Genomic DNA, 23,053 nt, shown 5'->3' on the forward strand with positions numbered 1-23,053 from the left:
TTCATATTTTTGTTACTTTAATATAGGTTAGCACTGCCAATTATCACATATCTGGGATACAGCTTTCATTCACTATGGCTAGGAGGTGTTTTCTTTTCGAGGACCTTCCATCAGAGTCAGATAGTGAAATAAATTGGTTTCAGGACTCTGATGGTGACGCTACATTCAAACCCGACTGTGATATTATGATATTACCATGTTCAGAAGAAAATAGCAAATGATTTCAGTGATAATTTAGTGAAGCACAGTCATCACTTGTGCAGTAATAAACAACATTCCACGGCTAACTCCATCAACTGATATTTCTTTAGCCTCTGAGTCAATTACTCTGTCCTTGCCTGTAAGTTCAGTACCACCACTGGCTACAGCAACAGCTTTCTATGGGAATTAGTTCTTCAGACTACAACCAAACATATCAAATCATTCTGGTATCCCTGTTGGAACTGCAAGTGTACCTTTTGTTCAGAATGAACCTCCACAATGGAGCCAGAAATACAGAGTTGAAGCACTGCCTAATGTTTTGGAAAGAAGCGGCTCTACAGCTATTTTTACAGATGTCAAATCCATCACCACAAAAGTATTTTGTGAATTTTTTAGTGATGAAATGGTAAAACTTGTAACATTTCACACCAACTGAACATCACAGAGAAGGAAAACCTTTGATACCAACTACTGAAGATGAGATCAGAGTTTTCTTATCTATCAGTTTATCTACAAGTGTATTTCCAAGTTATCAAAATTATTGTTCATCATCTCCAGATTTAAATGAATCATGTATGTGAGTTGATGACTGTAAAAGAATTACGTTTCTTCCTGAGTCATATCCATTCAAATGATAACTCGAAGATGCCTAAAAGAGGACAAGCCAATTTTGACAAGCTTTATAGAATAAGGCCACTTGTTGACAAGTTGAATAAAAGGATTGCAGTATGCTATCAGTCCTATCAAAAAGCTGCAATTGATGATTCAGTGGTGAAATTTAAATGTAGAAGCTCAACGAAGCAGTACCCAAGGGACAAGCCTGTGAAAAGAGGCTATAAAATATGGATGCTCTGTGGTGAATTTGCATATGGTTTAAAGTTCCTAATTTATACTGGAAAATTAGCTAACGAGAAGCCAGAAACTGCGTAGGTAGTGACATATTTATGTGATGAACTTTATGGTATAAGGATTGCAGCATGCTATCAGTCCTATCAGAAATCTCTTTGTCCTACTAAAAGCCCATAAAAAATTAGCAGTTGGAACACTGAACCCCACATGTGAATTCCTCCCAAAACTAAGGGAAGATAAAAGGATGAAATTAGGGGACTTTGACAGCAGATTCTGCAAACATGGTGTAGCATTTTACAAGTAGATGGACAAATGAGCTGTGGACCTGATCTGGTTTGTGCATGATCTAAGTGAAATCACAAATGAAAATAGGAAGGAATCAGATCAACTACTATAGTGGCACGCCCCTGTGTACTGTGTGATTAAAGAGGAGCATGAATTTTGTTGGCAATTTTGACTATGGCTGTGATAAAAACTAAAAAATGGTGTCATACGCTTTTTCACTTTATTGATGTACGTGAAGTGAATGCTTTTATCCTACACAAAGAAACTGAAATGGAGCAGTTCACGAATACAGGTTCCTGAAGGAAAGTGTACGAAGTACTGCTCACCAGAGACTGTGGTGGAGAAAGTAACATGTGGACAAACAATTCAGATTCGAAGGTAGTACATATCAGACGAAACAGGCCACATCTAGATGTGCTCGGCATGTAATGTGCCTCTTTGTCTAAGAAAAGACAAAACTTGCTTTCAGACATTTCGTTCTCAATAATAATGTACTTGTGAGCTGATTGTGTAAATAATTCCATAAGAAATATGTTTCATTTTACCTCTCATAATTCGTCAACAAATAAATAACTAGTGAGTATTATGGGCAGTGGTTAACAGAGGTAACCACAATTAATTGGCTGTAATTAAAAAGTAAGTAAAGTACTGTAAAATTGGACTAAAATAAACTGTTTTGTTTGTTAATAAGTTTTATAATTTTGACAAAATCATGTATTTTCCTTTAAAAATGTTCTTGACCCTCAAAGAGTTAATACACCTCAAAGAAGATGAATGATGACTTGTGGGCAGCCTTCCCAATTTGTAGCAAATGACTTCTCCCTTACATGCTAAGAGTGGTGAGTCAAATGTGCTGGCAATTAAAACATTTGAATTGCATATATAAGGACTCACTTTTAAAGATGCACTCGAAAGTGTTGTGCTATTAAATTCAGTACAAAAGCATCTGTTTTTACTAGTTTTACATGAAAAAAAATAATGAATATAGTAGATAGCAATCGCTCCTGGAGCCCACTTATCTTTGTGTTTTTGTTTCAGAATGTCTGTAATAACTCTGCATGACAACATCTTAGCTATAGTTCTATATGTTTAGCAGCTGTGTTTTTATAACTCATTCCCTAGGCACATAGCTGCCTGAAATTTTTTTGCCTGTTGGGAATGTGATATTTCAACCAACAGTGTCTCATTTCTCAACTGCTCTAAGGTGCCTAGTCCGATTTGCAACCATTCCTTGGGGCTGCAACAGGATACCGCAATGCAACAAGGATTGTATGGACACACATGCGCAGTTTGAGTTTGGGCTGTAATGAGTAGCCTGTGCAGCTGTGACCACAGTACTGCATCAGTGACCAGTTCTGCAACATAAATAGTGTGATGACGTCATCTACGTAGTATTGCTGCAAGATGTCTAGCCAAAGGAAACTGGAAGGACCATCAGCGAGCCATCAGCAGGAACTTATACTCTGTGAGTTAGTCTCACATCACTGCTTCTGTGATTTAAAGCATCATATGTACAAGAACACTTTGTTCCAGCACCATCAAAGTTGGGAATCTGCCATTTGGTTGAAAATTTCTTTGCTTGTTCTGTAAGGTGTTTTTCTTTTTAAGAAGTGGCAAATAAATATTAAAATGTCTGTAGAAAAATGTGCACAATACGACTACAATTCAACTGATACATCCTGTACAGATTTGGAAGGAAGATAGTACAGATCGGTAACAATCTCTTGTAGCAGAGGACCAGAAACAAATATAACTAAATTGATGTACTTTTTTTTTTTTTTTTTAAAAAAAAAAGGCTATACTTAATAGAATTTTGAGGCAAATATGCAAGAATAGATAGAGGAACATTAGAGATTTGTATAGTTTTTGCCTTTGAGAAAAATAAATTTGGTCTATTATTGACACATTTAAAGAAGTACAACAAGAAATATTTTGTTGCAGATCTGTCTTCAATGTTTTACTCTCTGTCAGAAGAAAAGATTGACAGTATTGCTTCAAATCAGAAGTTGAATTTATATCACTTAACCTGAAAGTGTCTGATATGAGAGATGGGCAAGTTCGATCAAATGTTTCTGATGAACATACAGCTTCCATATAGACAAAGGAAGATTCTTATCCCAGCGTGAAAAATTTACTTTAGAGGAAGATGATGAGTGGTGAGGATAAGATGTATCTCCGGCTCGAAAAATGGAGAAAGCAGCCCTAGAATTCAAAATACAATACCTAGAGGCAACTAGGAAGGAAGAGGATGTATGAGGGTAAGTCAATTATTATCCATAAAGTAGTTATAAAATTGTACTGTAATCGAATAGGAAACTTGCAAGAACATCATTTTTCGACATAGTCTCTCTGCATTTCAACGCACTTGGTCCATGGTTGTACAAGTTCCTGATGCCTTCCTAAAAGAAGGTTCTCGATTGAGCTGTGAGCCAGGAATGCACTTCTTTCATTGCTTCATCCGAGGCAAATCGATGCACCTTTAATGCCTGTTTGAGTGGACCAAACAAGTGATAGTCAGAAGGGGCAACATCGGGACTATATGGAGAATGATCCAGTACTTCAAATTTGAGTTTCTGGAGTGTTACAGCAGTGTTGGCTGCAGTAGGCGGACGGGCATTGTCATGCAACAACACAATACCTTTTGACAGTAATCCTTGGCATTTGCTTCGAATTGCAGGCTTTAGCCTGGCAGTAAGCATCTCACTGTAATGCACACAGTTTATTGTTGTGCCTCTTTCCCCATAATGTCCCAGTACTGGACCTTGGGAGTTCCAAAAAACCATAAGCATCAGTTTTCCGGGTCTTGAACTTTTTCTTGGAGGTGAATTTGGATGTTTCCATTCCATACTCTGCCATTTACTCTCCGGCTGGTGATAATGAATTCATGTTTCATCACCAGTAATGATCCTGTCTAAGAAGTTGTCCCCTTCATTACCATAGCGATCCAAACGTTTTTGCAGATGTCCAAGTGCGTTTGTTTATGCAACTGTGTGAGTTGTTTTGGGACCCATTTTGCACAAACTTTATGAAACCCAAGTTTGTTGTGGATGATTTCGTAGGCAGAACCGTGACTAATTTGCAGACAGTGTGCCACTTCGTCAATAGTTAATTGTCTGTCTAAGAGAATCATTTCACGTGAATACTCAATGGTTTCTTCATTTGTGGCAGAAAACAGTTGTCTGGCTCCTTCATCATGCAGTGCGAACATTTCAGAATTTTTCAATCCATTCGTAGACACTCTGTTGTATGGCAAAACACTGTTCTCGTACTGTACCGAAAGTCTTCGATGAATTTCAGCCCCTGATACGCCTTCTGACCACTGAAAACAGATCACTGAATGTTGCTCTTCTTTGGTGCAAATAGACAGATGAACAGCCATGATTAACAGCACGGCAGTGATAACAAAACTAACCTAGCAGTTTGAAAATTGCAAAGATATAACAACAAATAAACAAAGCACGCGTCACCCACGTAAAATGACAGTACTACCAAAATAAACAAAAATATAATTAAATTGTGGATAATAATTGACTTACCCTCGTAAATCTATTTCTACCAAGCATGGGTACAGCTATGAGGACATCCCACCTCACTACTTTAGTAAAAAGAAAGAAAAATAAAGATCATGTGGAATTTAATGATGACTATACAACTCAAAAATGACAAACACTGTCAGAACAGACTGCTATTATTTGAGACTGGTGGTCTTAGGAGCATCATTTACACCTTTTTAATACAAAATTAAAGTGTGTAATTTTTTACTACATTTTGTAAGTTTCTTAAAAGCAGCTGGTCATTTTAATGAATACTGATTATATTATACTCTTCCTTCATTGCTGTGAACCTATTGATGGTGGGAGAGTAAATGACAACATTTACTCTGTGAATCAATACTATGCAGAAGTTAATGCTTAAATAATATGGAAAGGCAGTCCAGGCAAATGCTCACTTTGGCATGCTGCATGATGTTGTTGTTGTTGTGGTCTTCAGTCCAGAGACTGGTTTGATGTAGCTCTCCATGCTACTCGATCCTGTGCAAGCTTCTTCATCTCCCAATATCTACTGCAACCTACATCCTTCTGAATCTGTTTAGCGTATTCATCTCTTGGTCTTCCTCTACGATTTTAACCCTCCACGCTGCCCTCCAATACTTTGGTGATCCCTTGATGCCTCAGAATATGTCCTACTAACTGATCCCTTCTTCTAGTGAAGTTGTGCGACAAATTTCTCTTCTCCCAAATTCTATTCAGTACCTCCTCATTAGTTATGTGATCTACCCATCTAATCTTCAGCATTCTTCTGTAGCACCACATTTCGAAAGTTTCTATTCTGTTCTTGTCTAAACTATTTATCGTCCGTTTCACTTCCATACATGGCTACATTCCATACAAATACTTTCAGAAACGACTTCCTGACACTTAAATCTATAGTCGATGTTAACAAATTTCTCTTCTTCAGAAACGCTTTCCTTGCTATTGCGTCTACATTTTATGTCCCCTCTACTTCGACCAACATCAGCTATTTTTCTCCCCAAATAGCAAAACTCATTTACTACTTTAAGCATCTCATTTCCTAATCTAATTCCCTCAGCATCACCCGATTTAATTCCACTACATTCAATTATCCACATTTTGCTTTTGTTGATGTTCATCTTATATCCTCCTTTCAAGACACTGTCCATTCTGTTCAGCTGCTCTTCCAGGTCCTTTGCTGTCTCTGACAGAATTACAATGTCATCGGCGAACCTCAAAGTTTTTATTTCTTCTCCATGGATTTTAATTCCTACTCCGAATTTTTCTTTTGTTTCCTTTACTGCTCCTTTACAGATTGAATAACATCGGGGATAAGCAACAACCCTGTCTCACTCACTTTGCAACCACTGCTTCCCTTTCATGCCCCTCGACTCTTATAACTGCCATCTGGTTTCTGTACAGATTATAAATAGCCTTTCGCTCCCTGTATTTTACCCCTGCCACCTTCAGAATGTGAAAGAGAGTATTCCAGTCAACATTGTCAAAAGCTTTCTCTAAGTCTACAATTCCTTGAAATGTAGGTTTGCCTTTCCTTAATCTATTTTCTAAGATAAGTCGTAGGGTCAGTATTGCCTCAGGTGTGCCAATATTTCTACGGAATCTAAACTGATCTTCCCCGAGGTCAGCTTCTACCAGTTTTTCCATTAGTCTGTAAAGAATTCGTATTAGTATTTTGCAGCCATGACTTATTAAACTGATAGTTCGGTAATTTTCACATCTGTCAACACCTGCTTTCTTTGGGATTGGAATTATTATATTCTTCTTGAAGTCTGAAGGTATTTTGCCTGTCTCGTACATCTTTCTCACCAGATGGTAGAGTTTTGTCAGGGCTGGCTCGCCCAAGGCTATCAGTAGTTCTAATGAAATGTTTACTCCTGGTGCCTTGTTTCGACTTAAGGTCATCATAACTGCCATTTGCTTCACATCTGCTGTGCAGTGAGCTACATTAATTTAAGTATTAACTGTATTTTTCTTACTTGTCACTTCTTCTTCTGTGTATTTTTGCTTTTAGAAAGCTTTAATTTTCGAGTACTAGTAATAATATTCCATAGATTTCGTGTCTGTTTTGAATACAGTCAGAGAGAGTCCCTTTAGTCAGCTGTAGCGCCAGTAGTGCTATTGTTTGTTTTGAATACAGTCCAGAGACAGGTAGTGCTTATTTTCATTGTTTTCAACAAGAAGTGTCCAGTAACCACAGTTTAGTCGGCTATCAGCCGCCTTTAGTGAATTAGCAGTCTAGTTAAAAGTTGATTAACTCTCTACAGTAAATTGTTGATTTCTGAGGATGGATAGGATGTGTGACTGCTGTGTACAGACGCAGGAGGAACTGGCCACTGTTCGTGAACAGCTGAACATGTTGATGGGCACGGTCAGCCCTCTTCAGGCTGCTGCCTTGGAGGGTAGCGGCAGTGGGGAGTCTGCTGCGTCACATGGTACACCGCAGGTGTTACATGCTTCACCCATGGTCCCTGCTGTGGAGGCATCTTCACAGGTACCGGGCGCGGTTGGGCCACCCTCTCCCCAAAGGGAGTGGCGGGTTCAGCGGCGTTCCCGGCACACGAGGCAGAGGGTCAATGTGGAAGCTGGCCATGTGGCATCGCCCGCTCTGCCTGTGAGTGGACATGTGGCCGCTCCTTCAGCAAGGTCCGAGCAGGCGCACGGGGGGACGGATTTATTAGTGATTGGCGGGTGATGGAGCCTCTTAGGGAAATAGCGGAAAGATTAGGGAAGAAGGCCAGTGTTCACTCGGTCTACTTGCCGGGGGGTTTCATCCGAGATGTGGAGGCGGCCCTGCCGTCGGCGATAGAGAGCACTGGGTGCACCCAACTGCAAATTGTTGCTCATGTTGGCACCAATGACTCCTGCCGTTTGGGTACAGAGGTCATCCTTAGTTCATACAGGTGGTTGGCAGAGATGGTGAAGGTGGAAAGTCTTACTTGCGGGGTGGAATCCGAGCTAACTATTTTTAGTATCGTTCCCAGAACCGATCGCGGTCCTCTGGTTTGGAGCCGAGTGGAAGGCTCACACGATTCTGAGGTGCAAATTTCTTGACCTCCGCTATCGAGTGGAGAAATGTAGGGTCCCCCTGAATAGGTCAGGCGTGCACTACATGAAGGAAGTGGCTACAAGGGTAGCGGAGTACGTGTGGAGTGCACATGTGGGTTGTTCAGGTTAGAGAATTCCCTCCCTAGACCTGACAACATGCCTCCTGAGACGCAACAAGGTATTAGTAGGCAAAATGCAACAGGGAATAACAATATTAATGTGCTAATAGTAAACTGCAGGAGCGTCTGTAGAAAAGTCCCAGAACTGCTCTCATTAATAAACCGTCACAATGCCCACTAGGGACAGAAAGTTGGCTGAAACCATATGTAAACAGTAATGAAATTCTAAACTCAGATTGGAATGTATACCGCAGAGACAGGCTGGACAGTGAAGGGGGAGGCGTGTTTATAGCGATAAAAAGGGCAATAGTATCGAAGGAAATTGGCGAGATCCGAAATGTGAAATAATTTGGGTGAAGGTCACGGTAAAAGCAGGCTCAAACATTGTAATTGGATATCATTATAGACCCCCTGGCTCAGCAGCTGTTGTGGCAGAGCACCTGAAGGAAAATTTGGAAAATATTTTGAATAGATTTCCCAGCCATGTTATAGTTCTGGGTGGAGACTTTAATGTGCCAGATATAGACTCGGAGACTCAAACATTTATAACGGGTGGCAGGGACAAAGAATCCAGTGAAATTTTTTTAAGTGCATTATCTGAAAACTACCTTGAGCAGTGAAACAGAGAACCGACTCGTGGCGATAACATATTAGACCTTCTGGTGACAAACAGACATGAACTATTTGAAACCGTTAACGCAGAACAGGGAATCAGCGATCATTACGCAGTAACTGCATCGATGATTTCAGCCTTAAATAGAAATATTAAAAAAGGTAGGAAAATTTTTCTGTGACAAAAGCAGATTTCAGAGTACTTGACAGCTCAACACAAAAGTTTTGTCTCAAGTACAGATAGTGTTAAGGATCAGTGGGCAAAGTTCAGAACTATCGTACAATATGCATTAGATATGTGCCATGCAAGATCGTAATAGATGGTAAAGAGCCACTGTGGTACAACAAGCGAGTTAGAAAACTGCTGTGGAAGCAAAGGGAACTTCACAGCAAACATAAACACAGCCAAAGCCTAGCAGACAAACAAAAATTTACACGAAGCGAAATGTAGTGTGAGGAGGGCTATGCGAGAGGCGTTCAATGAATTCGAAAGTAAAGTTCTATGTACTGACTTGGCAGAAAATCCTAAGAAATTTTGGTCTTATGTCAAAGCGGTAGGTGGATCAAAACAAAATATCCAAACACTCTGTGACCAAAATGATACTGAAACAGAGGATGACAGATTAAAGGCCAAAATACTAAATGTCTTTTTCCAAAGCTGTTTCACAGAGGAGACTGCACTGTAGTTCTTTCTCTAGACTGTCGCACAGATGACAAAATGGTAGATATAGAAACAGATGACAGAGGGATAGAAAAACAACAATTAAAATCGCTCAAAAGAGGAAAGGCTGCTGGTCCTGATGGGACACCAGTTCGATTTTACACAGAGTAGGCGAAGGAACTTGCCCCCCTTCTTGCAGCAGTGTACCGTAGATCTCTAGCGTTCCAAAGGATTGGAGAAGGGCACAGGTCATCCCCATTTTCAAGAAGGGACGTCGAACAGATGTGCAGAACTATAGACCTATATCTCTAACGTCGATCAGTTGTAGAATTTTGGAACACTTATTATGTTCGAGTATAATGACTTTTCTGGAGACTAGAAATCTACTCTGTAGGAATCAGCATGGGTTTCAAAAAAGATGATCTTGTGAAACCCAGCTTACACTATTTGTCTGCGAGACTCAAGAGGGTCATAGACACGGGTTGCCAGGTAGATGCTGTGTTTCTTGACTCCTGCAAGGTGTTTGAAGTTTCCCACACTCGTTTAATGAACAAAGTAAGAGCATATGGACTATCAGACCAATTGTGTGATTGGATTGAAGAGTTCCTAGATAACAGAATGCAGCATGTCATTCTCAATGGAGAGAAGTCTTCCGAAGTAAGAGTGATTTCAGGTGTGCCACAGGGGAGTGTCGTAGGACCATTTCTATTCACAATATACGTAAATGACCTAGTGGATAACATTGGAAGTTCACTGAGGCTTTTTGCAGATGATGCTGTAGTACAGCAAGAGGTTGTAACAATGGAAAATTGTACTAACATGCAGGAGGATCTGCAACAAATTGACACATGGTGCAGGGAATGGCAATTGAATCTCAATGTAGACAAGTGTAATGTGCTGCGAATACATAGAAAGAATAATTCCCGTTATATCTAACTTTAACGTATCTATTTCCCTTTTTAAATTTTCTAACCTACCTATCCGATTAAGAGATCTGCCATTCCACGCTCCAACTTGTAGAACGCCAGTTTTCTTTCTCCTGATGACAACGTCCTCCTGAGTAGTCCCCGCCTGGAGATCCGAATGGGGACTACTTCCTCTTGCTTACAGCCGTTCACATTACCAGCACAGCAAGGCTGTTTTGGTTGAAGTTACAAAGCCGGATCAGTCAATCATCCAGACTGTTGCCCCTGCAACTACTGAAATGGCTGCTGCCCTCTTCAGGAACCACACCTTTGTATGGCCTCTGTTGCACCTACGGTACAGCTATCTGTATCGCTGAGGCGCACAAACCTCCCCATAAACGGCAAGGTCCATGGTTCATGGGAAGGGGGGCTCTGCTGCTGATTTGATTATTTTCCAGAACTATTTTCTTTATGTCTTCCAAGTTGTCATCAGTAATTGATATGCTAGGGCGCCCAGGGCAGTTGTCGTCTTCAGCGTCTTCTCGAGCCCGTTTGAAATGTTTATATCAGTTGTAAATTGTTGTTTTACCCATGATAGATTCGCCAAAAGCCCTAGTCACCATTTTGAGTGTGGTGCTGCACTTATTCAACTTTTCAAGCAAAATTTAATGCAAATTCTTTGATATATCTTTTTTGCAAGTAAAAATTTGCTGAGCAGTCAAAAACATGTATAACCTTTCAACATGCTGCATACCGGCACACAAAGTATTACCCATCCGAAAAATACAGCCTTAGGGTATATTGAATTTTATGTCACTTAATACTGTTTCGTTTTTCACTGTTTAAGTACTCCATCTCATTTAGTTAGTACATAATAGTTTTCGTTACATATATATCTGCATACTTTCTTGTTTTGTTTATTCTTTTGTCAAGAACAATGCACAAATAAATAACTGAAGAGCCATTAGCTACTGGAATTGTATCTTCTGCCTCCACAATGTTTTCAGATCATAAGAAGGGACAGACGATTCATCGTGAGGGTAGTGAATAAGGAAGTGAGGAATATTATAAAATCATGTGATCTAGAAGCGAGGCAGAAAAGTAAAACGAGGTTATGTACTTGCTGCCTGTTAGGTATCTCCATGATCTGTTACAAAAAGTCGAAAAGGCATAATTTCCACAAGTATCACCCCTTTGCGCTCCCGGTAAGTAGAAAATGTCCAAGATATGAAGTACGTAAGTTTCACTATCATTATTTGGATACGGATGTAATGAGAGGCAATTTATGTACATGTGGACATCACATTTCCACTGCAAGCTGGAAACAGTCTAGAAGCCATAAAAAATAGCGATATTTTAATCGGCTCATCGTGACACGAAAAAAGCATTTCAGTGGATGCATACACACTGTCAGCGTTAATAAACTAATTACACAGCAGGCTACACAAATGAACTAGTGGTCGGTATTATTCCGAAACTATTACTATCCTGAAAGAGTGTGGTGATTTGATGTATTTAATTTTTTTGAAATGTATTGCTGGTGATTCACCGACCATTATGTTGTGCCATGTGTCAATTGTTTACTTTTCTCAATATCAACTATTTTATTCGCCAATCACACATTGTCAGTTTGGCAAGCTGTAGGTGAATAACCAGCGTCTGACATGTTCATGTCATTCCGCCTGAAGGGTACGCTTGTCATTACTTTAATACTACTCAGATGAAGAAAAGGAATAAAATCCTATGGTAAGTTTCCATTCCAGTCGTTCAGTGTTAAAAATATGATGGGTTATGAGATTCATCCAAAATTGCAACACAATTGGCGATTTATTTTTGTGTGAATATTAACCTTTTCTCATTTGGAGAAGCATCAGCATTTATGTAACAGCCACATTTGTCTTGTTGACAGGTTTAATTGTACTTGTTTTGCCAAAACACAGTATAATTTGCACAAACTCATTTTTGCAGCAGCTATTGTGAGAGAATTCTGAAACAGAGTATCTCATTAAACAAGTAATTGGCGACCAGAGAGCTCAGTAGCTCACAAAATACCTCATTGTGTCTGTTTTTGGTAACAATAGAGAAGAAATTTCATGTTTATTTTCATACCAGGAAACTCTCGTTTCACTAGCTGTCAATAACTTTTAAAGAATTGCAGTCACTGGAATGAAAAAAATTAAATAGAAAGTATAACTTCTGTTATATTGCGATAAAGTCAGTGTGTTTACGAAGTGGAAAAAGATTCTTCTTCGGTGCCAGCATTTGCCAAAGTATCTTTTTGATGTCTCGAGCGGTTTAGGAGATATGAGGGATGTAGTGAATATTTCATTCCCGCAGGCGTGGGAGTGAATACGCTACATAGGATCCATTTTCTCGAGATCTGAGACAGAGAATTCCTCCCAAGTCTAAACAAAAATTCAATATGTTAGCTAAATTTCACACGCAGTAGTATGGTGTAATCATAGCGACCTCTATTTTTCAACTTTTCAAATTTTGTGTCGTGTCTTACTAAAATAAATTATACGTATATAATCACAATAAGTATGACCATTAGCGAGGTGATGGGCATTTCACCACGACAATAACATATAATGCTACAAGTAAGGCAAAAATCAAATATTTTCACTGACTAGTTTCTGTAAAATCGTTTGAGAAAGATTTCAGGGTGCAGGTGCTTCGGTTCTGTCAATCGGCATGTGCGAAGTACGTGTACACGTCTCAGTGTGCACAGGATTGCGTCACACTGCAGTGTCGCGTCACGTGCTATACCGCGTCTCAATTAGTGCTTACCCTTATAACAACCTCCACTGTCATATGCCGCCGCAATATTAATATTCTCCCTCTTATTGAAGAGCCACAATAAAATTATTGTTTGGTAAAATATCTACGTAGTTCAAAGAAAAATTCAATTTGGTCATGCTTCTCTCCATGCTGCTGCCAAATGCCCACTGCAGCTGCAGTGACGCCTTGGGAACCAACAGCAGCTACAGCAGAGTAGCCATATTTCTGAGCAACACAAGCGGGCAGGCTCAGCCAAGACTGCAGGCAACAGCTGTACCTTGGGCAACACACCTTTATAGAGCCCCAGTTGCCTCAATAAGCCTTATACAACTACGATGCAGCAGAACGAATGATTAGTTCTGAAAGCCAGGATAGTGTATGTTGTTTCAGGTGTGAATTGGCAGCACTGACATTATTGGAGGTAAGTAGTGGGGAGCCATTCTGTCTCGTATATCAAAGCAGATATGAAGAGAAACAAATTTCTCTCTCTCTCTCTCTCTCTCTCTCTCTCTCTCTCTCTCTCTCTCTCTCTCTCACACACACACACACACACACACACACACACACACACACACACCATCTGACATTCGACATTCGCTGCTGGATAAAGGCATGCTCCAGAGTTCTCCATATATTACAGCTGAAGAGATCCAACAAAAATGTGAAGTATGTACACAGGGTGTATACACCCCAGGACATCCAGGGGAGGGAAAAATAATAATAATAATCAGGGATTTTTCACTGTTGTAAGTTCCTAGTTAAATTTTTGTAATTTTGTCCGGTAAGATCCAATAATATAACAAAAAAAATTTACTTTGGACTGCTACTGGAGAAAAATACTGCGGGAAGAAAACAAACGAGAGACTAACATATAAGTAAAATTTTAGTTGTGAAGAAAATGTGCCTTTTACAAGAAAACAAACTGCACAAACACATGTCTGTTGACAGTGAAGTGTGTCAAAGGCTTCAGGATGAAGACTGGAATACTTCATAACAACAAACTGCTTTTGACAAGTGTGATGTCACAACTGTTTACATTTATAACAGGTTGCAGAAAATATAGCAAGTGGTCATTTGAGAAGCATTATTTTCAAAGTTAATTTTGTTTTACACAACGTGAATTATGTTATGTGTGTGTACGTGTGATCAATTTCTTAAATCGTGGAGCATTTGACTCTTGTTCAAACTTACCACTTTGAGGACCAGACCCTTACAAAAATTTTGAGCACAGAAGACCAGCCATTTATGCAGTTATTTAATACATACTGGCATATTTATGTTGGATTTATCCTAAAGGGTAATACACTAAGAAAGACCAAGCTTCAAGGTTAGTTTTTTACATTTATTTTAGCTCTTTCATAGATTACTAATTATGCAAAAAACAATATCAAATGAACAATTTCACACGTAATTGACTTTTGTATGGAAAGTCGAATTGCTAAAGAACATTTATTCTGCCTGACAACCCACAAAATGTTCAGTGCACAGCAGTTAAATTTGAATTGTACTTGTCAGAAATATTCAGCTGCTGCAATTTAGCTGTGCTCTTGGGGTCTTGCCTAACCATACCCCCGGAAAAACAGCAAAAAAGTTTGACGACCCGTATTATAGATGAAAGCTTGGCTTACCATGTAACAACACTGAATTTATATCAATTTAAACCATTAACTTTTCCTATTCGCGTGTTTGCGCTAATTGATGTTACTATTGGGTGACTACATTACAAGTCATATGCTCTTAACATCTGCTGTCATTGGCTGATGAATCCCGTAACATGAACTGTGATTGGCTGACAAAAGCGCATTGCAATCTCGATTCCAGTGCTTTGAAAGATATCATGCTACAATTGGTGGAATTCTTATTTATACTTTCACAACACAAAAATATGCAAACTGCTGCACATGAAAGATCTTTCCAAAATGCACTGGTTTTTTTTTTTTTTTTTTTTGCTGTGTTTCATTTCCTGAAGGACCGGGAAAAGTATGTATTTTCACCCAGCACATTTGGAAAAATCCACGAACTTTGTTGCCTGTCCACACTCTTGTACAGTAAAACCATCGTTTTACACTTTTCGGCAGACTGACCCAAAAAAGTGTGAAATGCATGAAAGTATAAAGTACAGGGAAGCATGTAACAAGCTGTAGATTTCATGCCTGTTGTTCTCTGTTTACGAAGACTGTCAACTTTAGCATTTTAATCAATATTGGGTTACAAGTTTTGTGTGCGTGATTTTATAATGATTATTAATGAGTCTCACATTAGACTGCACACATCTTCATCTTCATGATTATCACAAAACCAGTAGCTGAGTGCTGACACACAAAAGTGCAAGGATTCCCCTATTTGTTCTGATCATGTCCAATGGTATAAATAAAACATGGAAGCAAAAGTCTTTTGTGAAACCACATTAAAAAGATATTAATGTTCCAATGTGAGACTTCTTACAGATAACCATTACAAAATATTAGTACATAAAACTTAACACAATATTGGTTAAAACATTAAAGCTGGCACTCTTCATAAACAGAGAACAATAGGCATGAAATCTGCAGTTAGTTGTCAACAAGGGGGTGACAAGGTTCAGTGACAACCTGGGTGAGAAACAGGGTGGAAACTGTCATGTAATGGAGCATCTCGAGAAGAAATGTTTACACATAACATTAGGTCGCAGCAACCTACAACTGCATGCCTAGTACGGATTAATGTATTTCACACTGAAGTAAAGAGGATTCTTAAAAGCCCATTACAGAGATGGCTGTCTTCAAAAGTGGTGTTTATTTGCATAAAGCACTATGAAATTAAATTAAAGCTATTGTAATACAACGCAATAAGCAGAAGGAATATAATTGGAAGGAGAATCAGCATTGGTCGTATTTTTTTGTTTTATTATCCGCAAAATCGATTTTCGGTCACTTAGTGACCATCCTCAGTGCTGTAATATACAATTAAAATTGGTAGGCACTGGTATCAACAAGCTTAGAACGATCACATATCGCTCTAAGCTTGTTGATACCAGTGCCTACCACTTGTTACATTATAAAAATAAATAAATTAGTTTCCAATTTTTCTGTATTGCATTTCATGCTGACAATTTTAAAAAACTGGTTTGTTTTTCTGTACTGTGAGACTGCATAAAATGAAAATGGTATAAATTCAGACCAAAATGAAAGTTATAAATTATTATATTAACTAAAATGCCTGTAAAAGCACACAGCTCTAAATGTGTGATTACCTATTACCATATATACAATTTCTGACATGGTTAAGGAACCTGTTAAAAACGCAGACTGTATTTGACAACTGCTGTACTATGAATGTCTTTTTGGGCTGAAGTAGGTCTTTACCACACTTTCACTGCGGCTGACGCTTATAAGCGTCACAACAAGCCGTGAGCCAGTGCGGTTGATGCTTATAAGCGTCCGTGCTCGCTGTCTGATTACTCAGTTTAGTTACAGCGACTAAGCTAGCATCAAAGCGTGTAAACTTTTCTTCTGTGTGGTCAGTTACCGAACTTATATTGTTCGTAATGGCGGCTAATGAACTGACACCTTGGTCTTCCAATGTGAAAAGGAGCAGGAAAAGTGTTAAATTGATGGAGGAACAGTTACTTAGTGTACTGGACAACAGTGATTTCCTGTGTAGTGAGGGACGAGGCATATCATGGAGGTTGTCATTTAGAGGCTGCTGAAGAATTGCGTGGAAGCAGGCTTTTGAATCTGTTTCATGACAGTTCTGAATCTGATGATACGGATCACGATTGTGTGGAAATCTATGACGAAAAAGAACCTGACCTGTCACACGGAAATAATCCAGGTGATTCCTGGCATAAAAAACCACATAATATGCAGTATCACCCACTTACGAAGGGAGAAGTTTTGCAAATTCATCCTGCTGGCAATTCTCCTATGGATTTCTTCAGATTATTGGTAACAGATGAATTGTTGCAACTTGTAGTTGTCGAAACGAATGATAACGCAGTCAAATTATTGCTGAGGGAAAATACAAAAGAGGGATCTAGGATCTGTAAATGGAAACCTCTAAGTATAGGAAAATCACTAGTTTTTGTGGGTGTTTCGTTACATATGGGTAATGTTAAATATGCACGATTACAAGACTACTGGAAGAAAGAACCGCTGTTTGAGAATAGAGGAATAGCGATAAGTAAAGCAGAGACTGGTATTTCATCATATTAAGCTATCTGCATTTTGCAAAAAATCCACTTCCAGGAAACCCGAAACCAGATGATCATTTATATAAAATATGACCTGTATTGGGTTATTTGACACGAGACTGTCTCAAGTGTATCCCCCGGGAACAGATTTATCAATAGATGAATCAGTGAGTCTTTGGAGGGGAAGACTGTCATTTATACAATACATAAAAACCAAACGTAATAAATATGGCATTAAGATGGGCATGCTCAACAATCCAGACAGTTTCATAAATAAGTGCGCTGTATACACGGGAAGTAGTGGAGATATGCGGGGAAAGGTCACGCTGAAAAGGTCGTTTTGCATTTGATGGCAGAAAAGCTGCATGTTGGTCATCACATTTACTTGGACAATTATTATAACATTTTTCATTTAGCTACAACTCTGTTGAACCTAAAAACACTTCCCACAGGTACTTTGAAATTAAATAGGAAATATACCCCCGAAGACATTGTATCGGCAAAACTTGGGAGGGTAGAGACTATTGTGCGGTATTCTAATGGAGTTATGACTGGAAAATGGAAGGATCGACGAGGTTTCCAAGATTTCCACAGAACATCAAATGTTATGGAGCAAGTGACGAATGCACGCCAGCAAATAGTCATGAAACCTTCGCCTATTATTAGGTACAATGCGTGTATGTCTGGGACTGATAAACAAGATCAGATGTTTTTGTATTATTTGTGTGAACAAAAAACTATTCTTTCATGTCATTGACATGCTAGTTTTCAATTATCTATATCTGTACAACAAATACCCAGGAAATAAAATGACGTATGATTACAGAATGAACATTATAAAGGGCTTCCTTCCACCACTGGACATTTCCACGAAATGTGAACAAGAAACATCACAAACAAATGTGCAAAAGCAGGAAGCTACTGCAGTGTAAGAAGTGTGCGGAACAAGGCAAGTGCGCTGATACACCATACAAGTGTACAACCTGCCCAGACAAACCTGGATACTGCTTGAAGTCCTGTATAATTTCCCATAAGTAGCAAAAACGTGATATCGGGGAAATTCCGATTATCAAAGACAACTTCTTTTATTTCTTTTGACATTGCATTGTTTCTTTTTATGAAGTGACAGGTTAGAACTTTTTTTCACGAGTACTCAGAAAATGTTTTCTTTTGTGTTAAGTCGACTTATTTCTTATTGCATTGTAAAGCATTCACTTCAGTTTTCTGCAAAAGAATTTGTTGTGCTAAATTTGTTTTAATAGCACCGCAATTGAAGTGATGGGGGACACGAGAGAAGCCTCCACATAGGGTGTGTTTCGCTTACTAATTTCTACACATCCGATCGTCCCCTAGGCATCTAAGATAAATGTAGATGGCTAATTCTCTCGTACCAGGAGTAAACATGCTACTAAACTGACGACCTCTATCAGAGTCAATCTTAAAAATGCGCATTTGAAGTAAATATAATTTCAAATGAATCCAGTTTCCTTTTTTTCCTTCTTAAGAATTTGAGTTTTGGAATCCAAGTTTTTCCTGAATGCAGTGGATTTGTTGCTTGTTTGAACTGTATTTTTTGTTACATTATCAACAAATCACGAACATTTGAATGATGCCTGTGAGCCCTATAGGTGTTAGACACCAAACAGACTTTAAAACATGACCACAATACAATCGAAGCGTATTTGAAGTAAAGCATCTAAGGTGTCATCATTAAGTCAGTACAGGACATGATCCTACAGATCTTACAAGGTCTTGACGTCAGCCTGTAGCTCAGGTGTACTTAGGAGCATTGGCTCCGAGCGGTACCTGACATTTCAGAGTGTTACCGGCCGGCACTCACACGTTGCTGGGCTGCACTGGAGAGCTGCGCGGCTGCACCGATTTCGCAATGAAAGTGTTAATTGAACACATGAGAATGCTCAGCATTTTCACAGAAAGCTACACACAAAATTTTAAATTGAAATCATGGAAAAATTAAGGAAATAGCGTTTTGAAGCTTGTACAATGAGTGGAATGTCATATTTTATTGATTAAAACATTAAAAAACATCAACACTTTCTGTGAACATATGCATGAATGTACACACACTTCTCATGCTTGTACATTTATGTAGTGTAATAAAAAAAACAGTATAAACTGTCATAATTTTGGTGAAACAGTGGAAAATCGCAAAAATTAAATTAGCTGATTTAGGATAAAGAGTGTGTGTGTGTGTGTGTGTGTGTGTGTGTGTGTGTGTGTGTGTGTGTGTGTGTGTGCGCGCGCGCGCGCGCGCTCATGCGCTCTGACTCTCAGAATGAGAAAGGCTGGCCAGTATTTACCTTCCAAGACGTGCAACTTCTATTACTGCCAAAAACAACACACAAAAGTAGAGTATAGCATTCTTATTTCCTCCCCCCCCCCCCCTCCCCCCAATGACATTGTCCTTGTGCAGGAAAGAGATATTGCTTGGGGAGTTTAAATTGAATATGAAGGAAGGTGAGGCCTATCAGGTTATTTAAATCCCAAGCTACGAGGACACACTTTTATGACAGGTACCTACTATTGAAAAAGCTTCGAGTGCTGTGATCTACATTTGTGCCTATTGACAGTACTGGGAATTGCACTTCCTGGATGTAGTACTGCAGTCTTTGTTGTTTTGATAATTTTCTGAACAATCTTTTTATACAATACATATTAGTGTTAGTTGATTTACAGATTATTGCAAGGAGACTTTCACTTTTCTTACAGAGGAAAGAGCAGCTCCTAAACACAGTAAAGACAAAGTATGTAAGTTCACGGATACATCTGCAGAAGCTGACATAACCAATTATGAAATATTAAAGCACAGTCAGTAATACTATTCCACATCCATTAATAGTTGTCATATTTATAGAATGGGTAATGCTCTTTCTTTGATTGAATGTCAGTATTAAATGGCAAGCATTCTTGAACTCCAAAATACATTCACAATTTGATTCAGCAATTAATGTAAAAGGGTCTCTGGATAATTTTATATAGGCCATGAATTTAAAATTTATATAACCAACTCACAACAAATTAAATTCAACACAAACAAGAGTAGCCATTTGCCGTATGCATAACAGTCCCCCAAGTCAAGTCATTATAACTAAACTGTGGCAACTTGAGACATGGAGAATGGTAATTTATGAACCACCATAAGGAATTCCCATTAAAAATACTCTTCTACAATTTTTTTTTTTATAACATGATCTTATGATGTATTACATTTGGATGGCAAACACTTCACAGCCTATAGTGACAATGTAATGGTAATTATTTATATAGTTTCCACTTTGGAAACTTCTGTACATATACAATTCAATGGCTTAAGTTACCTATTTAATAACACTGAATGATTTAAAATCAATTTTTTTCCCCCTCTCTAACTTTCCTGTGGGCAGCATCTCAACCATTCTGTGTTCCAAGTTGTTATATACTGCCAGCATGCTGTTGTTTGAGGTATACCATCACACCTGTAAATGGTACAATTCCATTGTCAGAAAGATAAGAACAACATATCATAAATAACAGATGAATAAACTGGTATCTCATTCAAAGACTGCCAGACATGTAAATACTTTGCTACTGTTTATTTATGTGTGTGGGTAGTTAACAGAATCTGAGTGGAATGACAATACAAAATTACATAAATTAATAAACATTAACAATGCAGTATAATAATGTGGATTAATTTTAATTTTAATAATCAACAGCCTCATTTGCACCATTTACCTAGAATTTATGTAAGTTTCAGTCGGGATAACCCAATCTTCTTCAGAATAACAGTAACTACTGTTTGTCCCTAGTGGACATTGTCAAGCTAAAACTACAAATCCATAAATTATCGTCAGATTGTAAAACTTATCTGAAACTGCCTTGGCCCCACTTCGCAACCGCGATGCGGCAGCCACGAGTCCTATACTGGTACCCATAATTTATGGATCTGTAGTTTTAGATTGACGATGTCCACTATGGACAAACAGTAGTTACTGTTATTCTGAAGAAGGTTGGGGTGTCTCTACTGAAACCTAGGTAAACGGTGCAACTGAGGCTGTTGCTTATTAAAATTAATATTTATACAGTTGCTGACAGGGCCGCGAAATGTTGAAGATATTTAATAATGTGAATAAATATTTTGAAGTGCCTACTGCAATAACAACAGGCACCTAATACTCTCTGCCATGCTCTTATTTCCAAATCATATTGATGCTTTTACTACAAAAGTACAAGTCATGACATGTGATGTGATACAATACCACAATTTTCCACAGAAAAGTTACTTTACATACAGCTGGAGAGTTCTGTTGACATACTCTCATGGGAAAGCACAAATGAATGTCAGGTGGAAGGATATTCTTGTGTACTGATGATTTTGAGTGTAGTACATTATCTTGATAATGGTACAAGATACAGCAGTTATTAGATACAGGGTACAACATTGTTGGCACAATGGAGAGTTCTGTTGACATACTCTCATGGGAAAGCACAAATGAATGTCAGGTGGAAGGATATTCTTGTGTACTGATGATTTTGAGTGTAGTACATTATCTTGATAATGGTACAAGATACAGCAGTTATTAGATACAGGGTACAACATTGTTGGCACAATACTATCAAGTAGAGGACCCCAAGGGAGGAATCGCCCTCTTGAAACTATCTCTACTATGGTTTAGGTTAGGGTCCCAGGTATTGCACACGATCCAGCCTTTCACCCTAGGTTTGTTTGCGAGTAATCAATGAAAAAAAATTGTGCACACTACACCACAGCATTAAAAATGACAGTGTTAATCAGAGCAGTGGTGTAGTGTACTAGCCGAAATACTTTCCCTTCATTCTGAAGGGTGTCAGTTTGAATCCTATTGTGCTTTTAAATTTTTACTTCTAATCCTTTGCAGTATCACCTTAAGCATGCCATTAACTTTCTCATTTGCTCTCTTTTGCAAATATCATATTTGCTTTGACAAAATATATCTTATTACCAACATTAATTTTAAAATATTTATTATGGTTATAACAACCCACATGAAGATTTAAATGAAAGAAGGGATTATAAATAAAACAAAATTCACACAAAATGTGGAACATAAATAATAGATGAAAACGTAAATCGATAAAATGAAAAGACTCTAGGTTAGAATAACAATATAAGGAAAAGGACAGATGTGCGCATATATTTCAAACACACGAGTTCACCCACAGACAAATGGCTGCCATCTCGGGCAGCATTCCAGTCCAAGCTGCCAGAGAGGGTGGTCGTGTGTGTGAGGTATGCTTCCTTACGTGAATGAAAATATATATGCTGAAGAAGGCTTTGGCCAAAAGCTCAATGTGTAACATTCTTTCCATTGTGCCTGTCTGCAACTCAAAGTGTCATGTTTACAGTGAGTAGCCTTCCGAATGCCATGAAGGGTACAGGGTGCATCCATCTGCAAGTGGCCACTCATGTCGGCACCAATGATGTGTGTCGCTATGGATCGGAGGAAATCCTCTCTGGCTTCCGACGGCTATCTGATTTGGTGAAGACTGCCAGTCTCGCTAGCAGGATGAAAGAGCTCACCATCTGTAGCATCGTCGACTGCGGACCAGGATGAACGAGCTCACCATCTGCAGCATCGTCGACTGCGGACCTTTGGTACAGAGCCGAGTGGAGGGTCTGAATCAGAGGCTGAGACAGTTCTGCGACCGTGTGGGCTGCAGATTCCTCGACTTGCGCCATAGGGTGATGGGGTTTCGGGTTCCGCTGGATAGGTCAGGAGTCCACTACACCCAGCAGTCGGCTACACGGGTAGCAGGGGCTGTGTGGTGTGGACTGGACGGTTTTTTAGGTTAGATGGCCTCGGGCAAGTACAGAAAGGGCAACAGCCTCAAAGGGTGCGGGGCAAAGTTAG

General features: G+C 39.0%; 1 protein-coding gene across 5 annotated transcripts in view; it reads right to left on the reverse strand.

Annotated features, from left to right (window-relative positions):
* The window catches only part of LOC126484226 (peroxisomal membrane protein 11B), a 135,153-nt gene that overhangs the window by 4,302 nt on the left and 107,798 nt on the right, over positions 1-23,053 (reverse strand). For 4 of the 5 annotated variants that reach the window (XR_007587826.1, XR_007587824.1, XR_007587825.1 and 1 more), the window contains one exon: positions 19,172-20,638. The exons of the other annotated variant lie outside the window; for it this stretch is intronic. The gene's annotated coding sequence lies outside the window, so the exon portion shown is untranslated. Of the gene's footprint in view, positions 1-19,171; positions 20,639-23,053 lie in introns of those variants that run through there. 5 annotated transcript variants of the gene reach the window in all.

This window comes from Schistocerca serialis, chromosome 6 (assembly GCF_023864345.2).
Source record: "Schistocerca serialis cubense isolate TAMUIC-IGC-003099 chromosome 6, iqSchSeri2.2, whole genome shotgun sequence".
NCBI classification, from domain to species: domain Eukaryota; kingdom Metazoa; phylum Arthropoda; class Insecta; order Orthoptera; family Acrididae; genus Schistocerca; species Schistocerca serialis.